Source organism: Oryctolagus cuniculus, chromosome 11 (assembly GCF_964237555.1).
Source record: "Oryctolagus cuniculus chromosome 11, mOryCun1.1, whole genome shotgun sequence".
Taxonomy (NCBI): domain Eukaryota; kingdom Metazoa; phylum Chordata; class Mammalia; order Lagomorpha; family Leporidae; genus Oryctolagus; species Oryctolagus cuniculus.
Window position 1 is genome coordinate 5,302,914 of NC_091442.1, and position 15,181 is coordinate 5,318,094.

General features: G+C 44.7%; 1 long non-coding RNA gene across 1 annotated transcript in view; it reads left to right on the plus strand.

Moving 5' to 3' along the window:
- The first annotated feature begins 1,023 nt into the window (after positions 1-1,023).
- LOC103352232 (uncharacterized) overlaps positions 1,024-15,181 on the plus strand; it is a 35,904-nt gene continuing 21,746 nt past the window's right edge. The window contains exons 1-3 of the long non-coding RNA XR_011379817.1: positions 1,024-3,329; positions 7,119-7,160; positions 9,862-9,938. This is a non-coding gene — a long non-coding RNA (uncharacterized lncRNA). The remainder of the gene's footprint in view (positions 3,330-7,118; positions 7,161-9,861; positions 9,939-15,181) is intronic.

Below are 15,181 nucleotides of genomic sequence, written 5' to 3' on the forward strand. Positions count from 1 at the left end.
TCACAGGTGCCAGCTCTACCCACTGCACCACAATACTAATCCCTAGATTTAATTAAAAAAAATTTTTTTTGACAGGCAGAGTGGACAGTGAGAGAGAGAGACAGAGAGAAAGGTCTTCCTTTGCCGTTGGTTCACCCTCCAATGGCCGCCGCAGCCGGCGCGCTGCGGCTGGCGCACCGCGCTGATCCGATGGCAGGAGCCAGGAGCCAGGTGCTTCTCCTGGTCTCCCATGGGGTGCAGGGCCCAAGCACCTGGGCCATCCTCCACTGCACTCCCGGGCCACAGCAGAGAGCTGGCCTGGAAGAGGGGCAACCGGGACAGAATCCGGCGCCCCAACTGGGACTAGAACCCGGTGTGCCGGCGCCGCAAGGCGGAGGATTAGCCTGTTGAGCCACGGCGCCGGCCTAATTTTAAATTTAATGATTATTAATACAACTGAGCCACCTAACACAAATTCATTATAAAATATGAGAAATAATTACAGGGTATCAAAAGTAGCATTTCACTGGGCTGTCTCTCTGACAAAGATGAGTCAGGCTTTAAAAACATGGCCTTTCAAAAGGAAGAAATTGCTTATTGCTCAAATGACACAGGGTTCAGCATTAATTCTGTTCTTAATTTTCATTTTTTATAGATGTAAATGCTCAGAAACTTCGTTCACACATGAATAACTTGAGGGAAATCAAAGAGTTTTGTTACAGTAATGTCATTCAATTAAGGTCCTTCTGAGTTATGTCAAAAATCAGATGATGATTTGCCATAAAAGTCTACTTTTAATGATGTATGAGTCAATTAAGCATGGCTGTGATATGTCAGAGGCAAAGGATTGGAAGTTATTGAGATGTAGGAAGATTTACCCCGTACATTTCAGGGTCCTTTATTTTCTCCACGCTTGCTCCAGTGCTTAGAATGCTCCTCTTGGGCGATGTCTCTGGAGTTCTTGTGCTTGGGGACAATGCATTAAAGAGTATTCACTCAGGATGGGAAGAAGTAGGGAGGAGAGGGTGATTGTGTGAGGGAGGAGGGAAGAAGAGAGTGTATGGGAGGCTCAGAGCATCCCTGGGCAGAGCATTTTCTTGGATATGAGATTTGAGAACCTGTGCATTGATTTTTTTCCCCCAAAATCATTCTGAAAGGCTGAACTTGAGTGTTCATGGTACACCCACTCCAGGTAGAAGATTGTTGTAGGAGACAATGATGTGAGGTCAGAGCTGAGCAGGTGGGGGCAGGGAGTTGGGGGTTTGCCAAGGTAGCTGGACTTTGCTGAGACCCAGGTGAAAGGGGTGCAGTTTGGATAGTGAGGAGAGGGAGAAAAATATGAGCTTTGCAGTTAAAACCCAGCTAAAATCCCAGCCCCTCCAAGTGGGGATAGATTTTTGGAAAGTTCCTGGCCCTGGTCAGTCTCTCTCACTTGCCAAGAGGGGACAAAATGAGGTTCACAGCTGTAGGCTCCTTGCAAAGCCTGACCGAGATAATGGAAGACAAGTGAGTTCAGACTAGCATAGTCCTGAGACCCTGGCGAGAGTGGTGGCAGTGCCCAGCAAGATTCTCCTATCTCTGGCAGTTGGATCTACTCTGGTCCTCTTTTGACTGATTTGGGGCATAAGAGCCGTGACTACCCTGGCCCAGACCCTGTCTCCTTCACAATCTTTGGGTATCAAAACCTGGAAGGAATTCTGAGTTTGTAGGTCTCCAAACCTTCTTCCAAGGCCTCAAACCTCTTCTCTGGTCCACTTCCCTCAAATGTATCATTGCTGGGTTCCTGCAATAGCAGGACAGGTGGCTGAGGCCCTTCAGGGTTGCAGAATTGAGCCTGGAGAGGGAAGAACAGGGGGCAAGCTCAGGAGTCTTGTCAGTGGGGCTGTGGGCCTGGGCGCCTAGTGGGCAGAAGGTTCTAGTCTTGCATGCTGTATGCACTTCCACGTAACTGTATAGTGAGGGAGTTGGGGAGCAGATGAGCAGATGAGGGGAGGGGTAAGAAACTTCCCTTCTCAAACAGAGGAAAAGGAAAATGGCCTCTGGGTTTCATGAGTGAAAGGAGGCTGAGGGAGCAGAAAGCATTGGCAACCTCATCCATCTTCCCATCCCAACCCTGCCCCAGGAGCAGATCACGGACTTTGGCAGAAGACAAACCTTATTCTGAATTTGTTCTATTCATAGTCCTTTTTACACTGTGTTGTTAGGTGGGTATATTTGCCCAGTCTGGAGGATGAGACTCATTCTATTTAACAGTTTGTTGCTGTAAACAATAACTTCTACGTTTACAGAGCTCAGTTTGTATCTTGTCCCAGGTTCTGCCAATGCTGGGGTCAGAACGATTTCTTGTGTAATACGTATTTTCTTCAAAAAAACTAACAAAAAGAGGAGGTGGGCAGCTTGTATTAAAATATAAATCACCCCCAAGTGGAGGCCAGTCACCACTGTACAGGGAGCAGGCAGGCTCCAGCTGCTTGTCAATCCTGGAGACCTTTGGTAATGACTGACGCTTGGATCCTACCCCGAGACTTGGGTTCATCCCTCTAGGACGAGAGCAGGGCATCTGGAGATTTACAGGCTGCCCAGTGGTTACAGTTTACAGTCAGGCTGAGAACCAGGGGCTAGAGAGCCTCAGTGGGCTTCAGATGAGATGAGGCAAGGCTTACGTTTCTGAGGTGGGCCGTGTTAGAATGTGGACATTCTGAGCAGTGTGCAGCTGCCTTTGGAGCAGCCTCCTCCTGGCTATGTGTTTGACCTCTGTGAACTTCAGTCTGCCCATCCCTTCGGTGGGGGATAGTAATAGTTGTTTACCTTTTAGGGTTGTCCTGGGGATTAATGAGAGATTTTTTAAACCGTTTAGAACAGTTGCTGGTACTGTGCAAGGGCTGCTCAGTGCTTTTTCCGTAACAGGCAATTTGTTCCCAATGCACTCAGCATGAATCATTCCTCTGCAACTCGCGGGTCTGTGGCAGATCTCCAGGCCTGGGTTCATGGACCAGTCTCCTTTAGCAAACTTCCCTGTCAGAGGTACACCAGGTAGCTTGATTTGTTTCTGAATGTTTACCTACAAGAAAACAGACACATGGCATAGTTCAATCTGTACCAGCTCGATGATGAGGGAGATAAAAGGAGCATTTAAGGCACAGAACCAAGTATAATGAGCCAGATAGGCAGCATTGTTGGGTTCAGCATTGGCTTTTATAGAGTTTTTATTTTTCTGTTTATTTCAGGTGACGACGATGGGATTGAAATATACAAAATAATATGGAGAATGTCTGCATCAACACAAAGAATGCTTTGTCTCCTGAAGTCAGGGACAGCTTCAGGGGCACAGGGTCTGTGCAGTTGCCCAGGTATCTGAGCTTAAAGGGGGACTGCATTGTGTCCGTATTCTGCCTTTGCTGTCTTGAAACCCTTAGCAGTTCTGTGTTTGCACTTGTGTTTCTTAAGTGTAGTCTGATGGGACAATGAATGTATGTGCGTGAGCAGGGGAGACCCCCACAATATGCATCTACATGGCAGTTCCTTACTTGCACAAAGCAGGCACAGTTCCTCCGAGCATGTCCCTCCAGCACGGCCTCCTCGCTGGGGAGTTCAGTGAGAATCAGACAGTGCAAGACTGGCGCCTGGCATCTACCACCAATAGATGAGAAACAAGTGACTAACATCTTTACCTTTCCTACCTCAGCCGATCACTTATGCTGAAAATCATGCCATGGGAGGACAGCAAAGGCCGGGCAGCCCTTTCTGCCTCATCAGTAAGCCGAAGGTGGACTGGGTTGGTGAAACATGTACCTATTAAGAAGGGAAACAAAAAGTCGAATTTGTTTTGTGAGAAAGAAATAATATGAACATATGAACTACACAATACAAACTGTGTAATTTGGTGATTCTGCATGAACTGGCGTTACATGATATAAAAATAAACAGCTGGTGGTATGGCATGGAGGGGTGAAATCGCCACGTTCAGCACTAGGATCCCATACGGGTGCTGGTTGCAGTCCCAGCCACTCCACTTCTGATCCAGCTCCTTGCTAATGCACCTGGATAGCAGCAGAAGACGGCCCAAGTGCTTGGGACCATGCACCCATGTGGGAGACCCAGATGAAGCTCCTGGCTTTGGCCTGGCCCAGCCATGGCCATTGCTGCCATCCAGGGAGTGAACCAGAGGGTGGAAGGTCTCTCTGCCTCTGTGTCTCTCTCTCTCTCTCTAACTCTGCCTTTCAAATAAATAAATAAATTTTTTTAAAAAGAGTAAAATTCATGCCAGTAATTTAACATTTAATTTGTTTTTACCCAGAACAACATTAAATAGTGAATGCAAGACACCAGGGCAAATTGAGAGAGCACAAAGAAAGGAAAACATTTTCTAATTTAGTACTTTGAACAGCGTGTCCCTTCTACTCTTTGAACAAAGCAGCTCGCATTTTTATTTTGCACAGCCGGCCTTCTCTGAATTATGAGGCAAGAACCTGTCAGTGATTGGCAGAGGTGTGTCTTTCTGTACTGGCTTCACAGCTGTTAAGCTCCTCTTAGGTGGGCATGCAAAACAGGTTGCTGAGTGAGGGGTTTTGGAGGCATCTTGTGGTGAACACTGTTTGCCTTCTGAGCAACCATTTCTTCATTTTCCAACTTTGTTCTGGCCCTCTACTCTCATGTCTTCGCTGGTAGGACCACAACCACAGTTCAGAGGTAGAGCACATGACCTAGCGATCAGGCTATCATAATTTCTTGGCCATAGTGATTGGCTCAGAAGTAGGCATGTGATCCAGTCAGAGCCAATGACATGCAAGGGGTCTCAGGCTGGGAATCCTGGGAAAGAGACTCACTCATATTTGAACCTGGAAGTGAGTTGGCTACAGGCTGCTGCCATCTTGCCACAGTGGATAACCTGAGAAAGAGGCCAATTTATGGAGATGGAGGAAAGCCAATTTCTGTGACAACGTCTGCCTTATTAGAAAACTTCACCTAAAGCTAGAAGTGGCCTTCTCAGGCACACAAGCAACGAACTCTCTGGGCATTAGCTGTTTTCTTCTGCTACATGAAAAGTAGATGCTATGTTATTCAGTTAATTGAATTTCTAGAACTTGTAGCAATAAGACAATATAGATTACAATTTAAACTTTTTCCCATTCAGGCAGGGACAACTTCTGCGTTTTCCTTTTCTGGGGAGGCTTTTGGTGGGTAGGAAGCTGACACTCCCAAAGGACCCTTCTCTCCATAGATTTTTTTTTCCAAAGCCTAAAATACCAGGGTCACAAACTGGGAATCACAGGGCCTGTTACGACCTACAGGATATTTTTAATTGACTTGAAAAATATTTTAAAAATTGCACAACTTTATCTAAACATCTAGATTTCTTTGATCTTCAGGAAAACCAGATTATCTGGCAGCTCCAGATAGCTCTTGTCTGGTGCTGGGAAGTGGCGCCATACCCTGTGTGGCCTTCAGGTTGCCCTCCATTCTCTTTTACTTATTCCCTAATGATTCCACTCATTTTCAAGCTCACGTGGGCCCTGAAGGGGTTTGACACTATGCCAAGCCCCTGAAAATGAATGAGCTTGATAGGAGAGAGGGAAGGCTGAGAGGGGCAACACGAAGCCAGGTGAACAGATTCTGCAGATTTGAGAAGCTGGGGCAGAGAAAGCAATCCTTGGGCCTCAGAGTCCTGGGATTCTGAGCCTGCTCCCTGGAGTTGAACCCCAATGTGGCAGGACCTTACAGAGGATTTTTTTCCCCAAAGAAATATCTGATTTAATGAGTATAAATTTCAAAAGTACAACTTTAGGAATATAATGATTCTTCCCACCATACCCACCTTCCCTCCCCCACTCCCACCCCACCTCCTCTTCCCTCAAATTCTGTCTCATTCTCCATTAAGATTCATTTTCAATTAACTTTATACATAGAAGACCAACTCTATACTAAGTAAAGATTTCAACAATTTGCACACACACACACACACACACTATATATATATATATATAACTGAAAACAAGTTTTACAGTTAATTCTCATACAACTCATTGAGAAAAGAGGTCCTGCATGGGGAGTAGGTACACAGTGAATCCTGTTGTTAATTTAACAATTAACACTCTTATGTATGATGTCAGTGATCACCTGAGGCTCTTGACATGAACTGCCAAGGCTATGGAAGCCTTTTAAATCTACAATCTACTTCCATATTTAGTTAAGGCCATAAGCAAAGTAGAAGTTCTCTCCTCCCTTCAGAGAAAAGTACATCCTTCTTTGATGGCCCCTTCTTTCCACTGGTGTCTCTGTCACAGAGATCCTTCATGTAGGACAATTTTTGCCACAGTGTCTTGGCTTTCCATGCCTGAAATGCTCTCATGGGCTTTTGAGCCAGACCAGAGTGCCTTAAGGGCTGATTCTGAGGTCAGAGTGCTACTTAAAGCAATTGTCATTCTGTGAGTCTGCTGTGTGGGCTGCTTCCCATGCTGGAACATTCTCTTCTTTTAAATTCTATCTATGATTAATACCAAGCATTTGATCTTATTTATATGATCCATTTAACAGTTAATCCTATTTATAGGATCACTTTAACACCTGATATTGTCATTTTAATACTTAGGAAGGCATTTTTACCACCCAGCTTAATAGAATTTGGGGTCCCATGGCAAGTTGTTAAACTGTACCTATAGAACTAAGTCCGTAGGAATGTATGCAGAACTATACAGTTTTACAGTTACAACTTACAGAGGATCTTAGAGAAGGTGGCTGTGTTTACCCCAGGGGCTCCATCTTAGACGGGAGCCAGAAATTCCCATCCTCACCCTTGACATGGACCTCGTAGATGCAGAACCTGAAGATAGCGGGGCCAGGAATGGCCGTCTCAGCTGCAGCTACTATGCACTACCAGGCCCTCTGCAGCTTCCCCATTGGTGCAGGTAATTTCCCGCACCTGTGTCTTGTGGGAGACTGGTGATGTCCGTGAAATGCCAAGAACCATCAGGGCTGAATTTCTCACCAGCTCAGCAGAATGAGGGCTTGGATTCCAAATCCATTTGTGGAAAATAAAGAACTCCACTATTGTTTTTGCATATGTGGGTCTTTGGAGAATGAGAATCATTCTTGAAATGATACAACCCTTTCTGTTTCAGCTTTTTTTTTTTTTTTTTCAGTGTTGAAGTCTCCAGCTGCTGTTTGGGAACAAGCTACGAAGGGTTAGTTTTGAATTTCTTTGTGATTCAGTCTCCTCACATGAACTGGAGTTTGTAGCCCTGAGTTAGCATGTGCTAATTCTGAGGACTAAATATCAATGAAAATGAAAGCACTTATCTCAGGGTCTAGCACATAGACACCCAGTAAACAGGACTACTTCCTCCTAGTCTTTATTCCTACATATGTTTTTTTTTGAAGCAAATATCTCATAGTTACACTTTTAGGGTTTGTATTTTTCCATTTAGTATACAAAATTTTCAAAGTTGCTGCCTAGTCTGATTTAACACAATTAATGTTTGCACAATGCTTCTCAGTTCTCAATGAGCTGCACACTATAAATTAATTAGTTAATTAAACAGCCAGCTCTCACCTACCATTCTCTCCCCAAATGACTACAACAGTTGGGGCTGGGCCAGGCTGAAGACAGGAAGCTGAAACTCAATCCCAGTGTCCTGCATGGGTGGCAGGAACCCAACCTGAGCCATCAACTGCTGCCTCCCTGGGTGTATTTTAGCAGGAATTTGTACTGGGAGTGGAGCTGGACTTGAACCCAGGTACTCTGATATGGAAGTACCAGGCTTCCTAGGTGAAATTTAACCGTTGCATTGAACACTCCAGATTTTTTTTTTTACTTTAAAAACATACTCAAAATTTTAAAGTCAGTTTTAAGACGGGTTATATACTGATGTGGTAATCAGTATGAAGGTAGTAAAAGATAACTTGGCATGGATAGGCTTAATGGGTAATAACAGACGGCCAAGGGAGACTTGGCTTTAGGGTTGATTTGGGTTGTCTGCAGCTTGTGTTTGTTCAAGCTGGCTGTGGGATTCTGGGAGCTAGTGGGAATTTCCAAGAACCGAATCTGGTTCTGGGTGTGAGGAGGGAGTGGAAGCTGCAGGTGGCATCCTGACAGAATGCGACTGTGCTGGAGATCCCCAGGAGAAGTGTTGGATGGGTCGGTTTATGTGTGATTCTTGGCCAGGTCTTCCAGACAGCCCTCTACGGGGCTCTTCTGTTATCCCTGCAAAACTGTGCTTGACAAACTCATGAATGCAGGGGAAAAGCTGTTCTCCCAAATGCCAGCACCCAGAAGGTGCTTATATGCCTCGTTGTTGGAACCGCAGGTGGTCATGGAGGCATCTGTGAACTTGTGAGTTCTGGTTGTGGGAGATGTGGGCAAACACTACACCCACTCGCCTGTTGGGCTGCTTGCTGTGTGGCATCCTCTCCTACCATAATTGTTTTGGGTGAATCATGTCCACTTGCGTAAGTTTTAGCCAAGTTGCCGTAGGTAATTTTTATATATTTATGGGACCTTCCTGTAATTGTGACTCACGGTCATGCTTCTACTCAGAATTTTGTTAAAGCTGAGCATTGCAGGGAGAAAAATGCCTGAGTGATGCTAAAGGTTTTCAGAGAACTCAATTAAGGAAGGGATGATGGTCAAGGCCCTCATATGCTGCAAGTGCCCTTAGCCACTAAAGCTCCAGGGGCACCGCTGCTAATTACGGCTCTTTTATAGTCCCCTTCATTTTTTCTGGGATCAAAAAACAATAACACACATTTGTCAGAATACTCAAATGTTACATAAATGTGTAAAGCAAATAGTGTATGTTTTCTTACTTCTTCTCTCCCAGATATTTCCAATCTGTAGAAGTAACCACAGACAACTCTTTAGTAAATATCTTTCTAGAACTTTCCGTGTGAGCACATACTTAAAACAATTTCTTCAGCAATTATGTTTTTCCTTAAGTGATACATGTATGAGAGGAATATAGAATAACATTTTAAAAAACATCTTTCCACATTTGGGACAGGATATGTGCTCTTAGAAAGTGGTGTCATACAATGACCCTGTGGGTGGTAGTACTTTGATACATCTTCCAGATGAAGATGCTTAGAGATAGTGAACACCTCGCCCCAGGTCACACAGCCACAGGTAACTCAGGCCTGACTTCCAAAACTCTGTCTGATAACAATGCCATACTATCGGCTTTTCCATGTTAACAAAGAGGATCTACCTGCTTTTTTCCCCCCAATTATTTATGGTTTGAGAGCAAGAGAGGGAGAGGGAGAGGGAGCTCCTATCTGCTGGCTCATTTGTTGAGTAGCCAGGACTGGGTTTGGCCAAGCTGGGAGTTGGTGACTCCATCCAGGTCTCCCGCATGGGAGGCGGGGACCGCACCACTTGAGTCATCACCTGCACCTCCTGGATCTGCATTAGCAGGAAGCTGGTGTCAGGAGCAGAGCTGGGAATTGAACCAGGCACTCTGACATGAGATGCAAATGTTTTAACCAGCATCTTAACTACTAGGTCGAGTGCCCCCCTGCCCCAGTTTTAATGGTTCCAGAGAATTGTCTGGTATAAATACACCACTTTAAATTTTTTTTTCACTTGGCTAGGCATTTGCCCTAGTGGTTGAGATGCATGCATTCCATATTGCAGTGCCTGGGTTTGAGTCCTGGCTCTGCTCCCGACTCCACCTTCCTGCTAATGCACACTCTGGGAGGCAGCAGGTGATGGATCGAGTACTTGGGCCCCTGCCCTCAATCTGAGTGACTTGTATTGAGTTCCCAGCCCAGGCCTGACTGTTGCAGGCATTTTGAGAGTGAACCAGCAGATAGGAAATTCCTCTCTCTCTGACTTTCAAATATAAATAAAATAAAATAAAATAAAATGAAATACTGTTGATTGCTTTTCAGATGAACTGAACAGGACTGTTTCTGGGTTTGCAGGAAGAGCCCTGGTGATCTGGTGTGCAGTGTCCCCACGGCTCAAGGTAAGAGGCCGTCTCAGCTGCTGCCAGTCAACTGCTGTTCCCCTGTGCTCTGCAGAGCCCTGTGCAGCTGCAAAGGAAACAGTGGCAAACTGCACTGTGACGCTCACACTGGAGAATGGGGGCCTCGACGTCCTGATCCCCATGTGTGGTTTTCTCCTCACTTACCTTATGTTCCTCCCTCTGTCCTGTTTTCCTACTTCATTTCTATCCTCCCTCTTCTGCTCACTATGCGGGAAGTTATTTTTAGTAAAAGGCCTATGGTTCAGAAGCTGTCACCTGCAGTTCCACCATCCCATATGAGCCCCAGTTGGAGTCCCAGCTGCTCCTCTTCTGATCCAGCTCTCTGCTAATCACTTGGAGAAGAAGTGGAAGATGGTCCAAGTGGTTGGGCCCCTGCTAACCACGTGGGAGATCAGGATGAAGGTCTTGGCTCCTGGCTTCAGCCTGACCCAGCTCCAGCTGTTGGAGTCATTTGGGGAGTGAACCAGCAGATGGACGATAGATCTCTTTCCTCTTCTCTTTCCTCCTCTGTCTCCACCCCTCTCTCTGTAGCTCAGCCTTTCAAATAAATAATAAAGCAACAAAATAAGTAAGAAGCCTATGGACTGGGGTCACCAGTGGCCATGTTTAACATGTAGTGACTGGAGAATTTCATCTCTCTGCCTTCTGCTTTGGTTTTGTGTGTGGTACAATTTCATTTGTTGACTTGGCTGGATTCTGGTGGCCACATATTTGAAGGGATTTTAGGATGATATTTGAATTGGTAAATTCTGAGTAAACCAGGTGACCTCTCCCCTGCTCCCTAGTGTGGGTGGATCTCATCCTGTCAGTTGAAGGTGAGGAGAGAAGGCTGCCTTTGAACTTGATCTGCAGCTCTGCCGGCCCACTCCATGGAGCTTGCACTTGCTAGGCCTCTCCAGTCGTGTGAGACAATTCCTTAAAATAAATCTCTTTCTCTGTATACACAACTTCCATTGGCCCTGCTTATCTCGGGAATCCTGCTTAATACATATGGTGACTGCAGACTTTACTCTCCATTCTGGGCCACTTAGCTTAATCACCTATTAAATACTTTTGATTTGATCTTTAATAGAATCCATATTTTAGTCTTGCCAACTGACCCAATAAAGCCCTTTGCTGCATTCTTTCCCCATATGATATAAACGTTTGTTTTCTTTCTTTTTTTAAAAAGATTTATTTTATTTATTTGAAAGACAGAGTTACAGGGAGAGGTAGAGACAGAGAGAGAGGTCTTCCATCCGATGGTTCATTCCCCAGATGGCCACAATGGCCGGAGCTGCGCCAATCCGAAGCCAGGAGCCAGGAGCTTCTTCCAGGTCTCCCATGCAGGTGCAGGGGCCCAAGGACTTGGGCCATCTTCCACTGCTTTCCCAGGCCATAGCAAGAGCTGGATCAGAAGAGGAGCAGCCGGGACTAGAACTGGCGCCAATATGGGATGCCAGCACTTCAGGTCAGGGCGTTAACCCACTGTGTCACAGCGCCAGCCCCCAGAGGTTTGTTTTCATGCCTCCCTTTTAATGGTTACTTATTTGGGTTTTTCTGAGATTTCCTTGTAAATAAATACAGGTTTGTGTCTCTGCAGCCAGGATACTACATAGTGATATCTCCTTCTCAGGTTTTACCGTCTAGAGACACTTGATGTCCATCTGCCCCTCATTAGAGATGTCAGTCTTTATCTCCTAGTTGAAGTGTTATCTGATTCCTCTGCTGTGCAGGATAGATCTTACCTTCCCTTTGCATTTAAAAGGTACCCCTTCTGATCACACAGGTGTCCTGTGTCCCATCACAGTCCCCGAGGGCCAGCGTTCTTGGATGGGTTTTGTCTGAACTAGTCTCTAATTTGATGGTTGCAACACAATGATTTTGCAAATCTGCTACTTCCCCCACATTTACCGGGGGTAGTTAACATCCTATCATAGATTAGAAACCAGTATTTCCTTTTATCTTATTTTTGTGTTTGCTTATTTCTCTGTTTCTCAGCAAAATGGTCCCGTGGATCCCTGTCTTCCCCATGGCTTATACTTCACTGCTGTCCTTAATCATTTGGGGCTCAAGCCATCCTGGATTTAACTTAGTGGGAACGACTCCTTTGACATGTTCCCATCAAGCACTTTCTGTTTTCTGGCATAATAAGATGTTCCAGATTTACCTTGTACTCTCCCTGCTCCAGCCCTGAAGTCAGCCACTTTTTCAAAGGGCTCTTGTTCCTTCTGGTGGGAACACACACACACACACATTTTAGTGATACCTCCATTCCAGCGCATCCCTAAAGTTGATCCTTGCCTTTCCTCACTTGGTACTTATGTCTCACACTTTTCAGAGTGACAGAAGGCACTGTCAGTCATTCCACAGGTACAGGTGGCAAGGAGGATCCCAGAGCTGGGTGTGAAGCATTTGCCAGCTTACCACTACCTCCACCCTAGTCACTCTCAGGGATAGAAACTGGTTTCTCTCTTAACTCTTGGTAATATTTTTGCTGACTTATTTGGTTGTATAGGATCCATGGAGTTGAAACATTTTTCTGGCTTCTTCCTGCTCTGTAGCCTGCACCTGTCACAGTAATTGATGTGAATAGGAGCTAAAAAAAATCATTTAACAAAAGATCTAAGAGTTACATATAATCAATGCCAAAGTCATGATCACCAGTTCTACTGACATCAGCCAAGACTTCCTTTTGAGGGGGGCTTTCAGTTAAAAAGTTCTTAATTAAGAAAGATAGGGTATTTGTCACAGTGGTTAAGATGCTGCCTGGAACACACACATCCCACATTGGGGTGCCTGAGTTCAAGTCTGGCTCCGCTTGGGATGCCAGCATAATGCATGTGCACCCGAGGGGGCAGCAGGTGATGCTGCAAGTAACTGCTCCCCTGCTGCTCACATGGGAGACCTGGATTTGATTTGGAGAGTGAACTAGCAGATGGGAGCCCACGCTCTCCTCTCCTCAAATAAAAATAAACAAATTTAAAAAAGAAGGAATGGGGCTGTTTGTGGTCCAAAATCACCTCTGAGCTCCCAGGGAAATGCAAGGCCTTTGTAAATGTTGTTTGGTTTTCAAGGCAGATTTGATTTTTCACTCACTCTCTTGAGAGGGATTTGATGTGTTAAGCAGTAGGATTTCAATTTTCCATTAAGGCACAAATGCCAATAATTATAAATAGAAACATTTTTAAAATATGGCCTTTTCCTACACCTATTGAACACTGTTTTCTGGTTAGCACATAAAAGCATTTTGCTGCTTCCATTTCAGACATTAAGGGACACTGAGGGGGTTGCTAAGTGAATCATCATCTTCCTTATCCCAGGGTCTGGAGCTGTGACTTTATAACAGAAAACATCAGTGGTTATGCAGGGGCGAGAGGAGGTGGTTCATTTCCTTACCCATCCTGAGGGTCCTGCTCGCCAGTCCTAAACAGAAGCTTTGCAGGTTAACAAGAGAAAAGCCGGATAAATTTACCTTCTCAAAGCTTGCGTGACATGGAAGGCTTCAGAGAATAAGACCCCAGAAACCCGGAGAAAACTGTATTTTTATGCTCGGGTTTGATGAAACATGGTCAGCCCTGCAGGGTTGTGACTGGATGGAAGAGTGCAACTGAACGGTAATACCTTGGGGTGGGGGGCAGCAAGGCCTGGGAATTCAGCTCCTTTGCAGCCTCTCTGCATAGCATTTCTTCTCCCAGGTGTTGAGTAGGACCTCTCTGGAATAAGGGCCTTCAAGGGAGAGGACAGAAGGAAGAGAGGGACCTTTCTAGGTTTGGGGGCTGACTTTGGGGAGAGGAGTTCTAGTTGCTGTGACACACCTTGAGGAAGAGGAATTCTTTTTTTTTTTTCCAATGATCTAAAATTGGATTTTTTAAAATTTGAAAAAGCCTGCAAGAGATTTCTAATCATATTAAAGTGATAATTCACATTTACAAGTCTCTTTTTTTTATCAGCTTAAACAAATTGTTTTTTCTAGCACTCAAACACTAAATTCAATTTTATTCTAAATATTAACCTTTACAGATGTATTATGGAGCATTGTTATAGTCAGAGGATTATTATATTCATTATGACAAGTGGAAAAAATTCAAGTGTATAACAAGTTGGTAATATTTTCTTTTTTTTTAAAGATGTATTTATTTATTTGAAAGTTACAGTTATACAGAGAGAGAAGGAAAGAGAGGGAGGGAGGGAGAGAGAGAGAGAGAGAGAGAGAGAGAATCGGTCTTCCATCTGGTGGTGCACTCTTCAATTGGCCACAACGGCCGGAGCTGAGCCCATCCAAAGCCAGGAGCCAGGAGCTTCCTCTGGTTCTCCCATGAGAATGCAGGGGTCCAAGGACTTCTACTGCTTTCCCAGTCCATAGCAGAGAGCTGGATTGGAAGTGGAGCAGCCAGGACTCCAAATGACACTCATACGGGATGCCTTTACCCACTACGCCACAACACCGACCCAGGCAATATTTTCATAATTTTTATCTGGTCGGACTTAATGAAAGTTAAGAACACACTAGATATTATTGAAAATATTTTGTTTTGCCTGCCTCAATGTAATCCTCTAACATTTTGAAATTTATCTGCTTGATTAGTTAAGGCCAATAACTCATACATAACCCAGTGGTGCTATCCCTATGTACTTCTATTGTTTAAAATAAAGAGCTAAAGGGTCAGTTACACAAATCTGTGGTTGAGTTAAGATGCTAGCCATTATATGCTGTATTTACTCTTGAAAGTAGCAAACTTCTCAAGCCATAGACAAAAATTTATGTGATAAATTTATGGTGCACAAGTTTGTGATAGGGACGGGCATTTGACTGTGGCTAAGATGAGTGTTAGACAGCCTGTGTCCCATGTCATACTGTCCATGTTTAATCCTGGCTCTGCCCCCTGATTCCAGCTTCCTGCCAGTGCATGGGAGGCAGCAGATTATAGCTCAAGCAGTTGGGTCCCTGCCACCCATGAGGGAGACCTGGGTTGAATTCTTGCCTCAGTACTGGCTGTTAAAGGCATTTGGGTAGTGAAGCAGGAGATGGGAGCCTTCTCTGATAAATTAAAAAAATTTAATTTTAATTAGTTTTTCTTTAATGGATTTAATGTGATTTGTAGATATAATTCTTTTTTTTTGGTGCTGAATTTTTAAAAAAATTTATTTTGGTTATATAAATTTCATATATTTCATATATGCATATTTAGGAACAAAATGGGGCTTCCCCTCCCTTCTGCCCACATTCCACTCCCTCCCCT